The following is a 2,956-nucleotide window of genomic DNA, read 5'->3' on the forward strand; positions in this document are numbered from 1 at the left end:
TCTGTGAAACCAGGCTGACCAATGGCTACATCACACAGATGTTGAAACAAACAAACAGGATAACTTATGTAGAATTGTTTTTAAAAATGCATATACCCACATATAAAACATTATTGGGATTTTAGGGCTTCGTTTTTAGTAAATGAAAAATCAATAATATGTTGAATTATCTCTCAGAGTATTGAAAACCCATTAACATTATTTGTATTCATAAAACCTCATAGAGGGTTTAAAATGTTTAGCTTTTGAACTTCACAACTATCAAATCAGAGCAAAATTGCGAAGGTGCAGAGCAGAGAACTGACACATGGCTTTCCCTTATCTTCTCTCTGCAACCCATCTAGATTGCACTCGGTCTTTCTAGTCAGCCAGTCTAGACATGTGTTTCTTGCCACTAATGTCTTTCAATTTCTTGTACATGACAACTAAAAAGATGCTAAGTGCCTTGACCATGCCCTAAAGAAAAGTAAAGAATGCTTCCCTTTTTAAATCGACCAATGTAAAATTTAACATGGAAATGCTCATTAATCTTATTTTTCTCTTCTGTTTTTATTATTGAATTTATTGGGGTAACATTGATTAGTAAAATGATACAGATTTCAGGTATACTGTTATGCCCAGATTTCAGGATCCCCAAGAAACCACATCAGGGAGCCAGCCAGTCCGATGCAAAAGCATAAGAGTCTTTATTCGAGCTAGCTCGGCTCCCCCACCTTGCCGACGCAGCGACATGAAGCAGAGAGAGAGAGAACTCTGTGTGGAGAGGGGTTTTATAGGGGGTTGGAGTAAGGGGAGGAGAAAGGGCTGTGGCCTTGCCGATTGGCCAGGAGCGAGTTGGTGTCTTGTTCCTGGGTGTGGCTAGCAGAGGCTTAGACTTCCGGGAAGAAGCTCCTTGCCAAGCACATGGCCAAGGTAAGATGAAGCACTTACCCTGGGGCAGCAAGATGGACGTAGCCCTTACCCTGGGGCAAGATGGAGGGCTAGCCCTCGCCCTTTCATATACAATTCTACAATGCATCATCTGTATATTGTATTGTGTGTTTACCACCCCAAATGAAGTCTCTTTCCATCACCATTTATCCTCCTTATACCCTCTTCTATCTCCCCTAACCCCTCTTCCTTCTGACCAGGGGTTCTCAAACTTTTTAAACAGGGGGCCAGTTCACTGTCCCTCAGACCGTTGGAGGGCCGGACTATAGTTTAAAAAAAAAACTAGTCGGCTGCTAAGCAACAGGCAGCAGCGTCAAAAACGCCCGGCGGGCGGCATGTGGCCCGCGGGCCGTAGTTTGAGGACCCCTGCTTCTGACAATCACCATACTGTTGTCTGTGTCCATGAGTCTTGATTTCTTTTGCTTAATCCCTTTACCATTCTTACCTAGCCTCCCAACTCCCTATCCTCTGATAGCTGTCAGTCTGTATCCATGAGTCTGTATCCACTTTGTTGGAAATTAGATTCCTAACATATAAGTGAAATCATATGGTACTTGTATTTTTCTGACTGCCTTATTTTGTTTTATAATACTCTCCAGGTCCATCCAGGCAGGTAAATATCCAAAAGGGACAACTATAAAAAATGGCATATAATTGTGGATGAAAGGGGCCACATGCTAACCTGACAAGCTCAGGGGAGGCCTGCATGACAGTCTTGCAAACTCAGACACCTAAAGTAACCACAAAGGATGGTCTGAAATTAAACTAACTATAAGCAGTTATGGTGGGTAGTTACATCCTAGGCTGGTATCTTCACTGACAAGGTCAGTCTTTACTTTAACTGAGCCTGTGTGTCTTTTTGCATCTATAATAACATACCCTTGGAAATGTCTGGGTAACTTTGTAACTTCCCTTTTTCTGGACCCCTTGAGGCACAACCTAATGTGCCTGGGCTGCAGGACAGATACCACAAATTCTTTCATTATTATCATGTTAATTGTTCCTGCACCCACCTAAGTATGTGTCTATCATTTTACTTTTTATCCAATCCCAGGGGTTTCCCTGCTTTGCTTTCTCCCGCCTCTCTAGTTTATCACCAATGGATTTCATGTAACCCACCTACATCCCTTTCGTTTGATTGCAATCTAATCTAATAATAGACAAAAAGGGTAATTGACCATACCTTTGCTACGCCTCCCATTGGTTAATCAGCATGATATGCAAATTAACCGTCAACAAAGATGGCGGTTAATTTGCATAAGTAGGCTCCAAATGGTGGAGCAGTGAAGCCTGATGGAAGCCCTGTGTGTTTATGCACCCTGGGGGTGCAGAGGTCCGGTCCTAGGCAGAGGCCGATGGCGAAACTTCCAATTCCGAGAAGTGGCCTGGGGGCTGGAAGGAGGCTCCTCTGACCACAGCGCTGGAGTCCTGCCGCTCCACCAGGAGAGGAGCAGAGAAAGGCTGGAGCCTCCCTCAAGGTAACCTGAAACCCTCACCCACACCAGGCAGGCCGCTGGGCCTGTGCGTGGAGGACTCACCTCCAAGCCCAGCCAGTGGCCCTGCCGCATAGCACCCCTGGGTGCAGGCCCCAGTGGGACGCGGGGTGGCGGCGGGGGAGCCATGAGTCCTGGGCTCCTTGCCTGCCTTCCATGGCTTCCTCCTGCTTCAGGGCCTTGCCCTCCGCTGCCTCCTCCTCCCCAGCGCCCAGAGCAGAGGACCCACCGAGGGCACTCCCCGCTGGCCGAGGGGGTGAATGGAGCAGCGGGGACTCCAGGGTGAAGGGTCGCCCTGGGGAGGAGTCCTGACACCTCCACGCCCCTGCCCAGGCCCTGAGCTCAGTGTCTAGCTGCGCAGGCCTGGAGGGAGCAGGTGGGGGCGGGCGCACATGCGCCTGGTGCAGTGAGACATGCTAGGGAGCCACCTGCCTTCCAGGGCCTCCTTCCTGCTTCAGGGCCTTGCCCTCCGCGGCATCCTCTTTAGGGGACTGCGGACACCTCCATGCCGCGCTCCTGGAGCGCTGCCCACG

General features: G+C 48.7%; 1 protein-coding gene across 1 annotated transcript in view; it reads left to right on the forward strand.

The window, feature by feature from the left end:
- The window catches only part of LOC102262569 (pleckstrin homology domain-containing family G member 5-like), a 32,331-nt gene that overhangs the window by 3,688 nt on the left and 25,687 nt on the right, over window positions 1-2,956 (forward strand).

This window comes from Myotis brandtii, unplaced genomic scaffold (genome assembly GCF_000412655.1).
Source record: "Myotis brandtii unplaced genomic scaffold, ASM41265v1 scaffold85, whole genome shotgun sequence".
Classification (NCBI taxonomy): domain Eukaryota; kingdom Metazoa; phylum Chordata; class Mammalia; order Chiroptera; family Vespertilionidae; genus Myotis; species Myotis brandtii.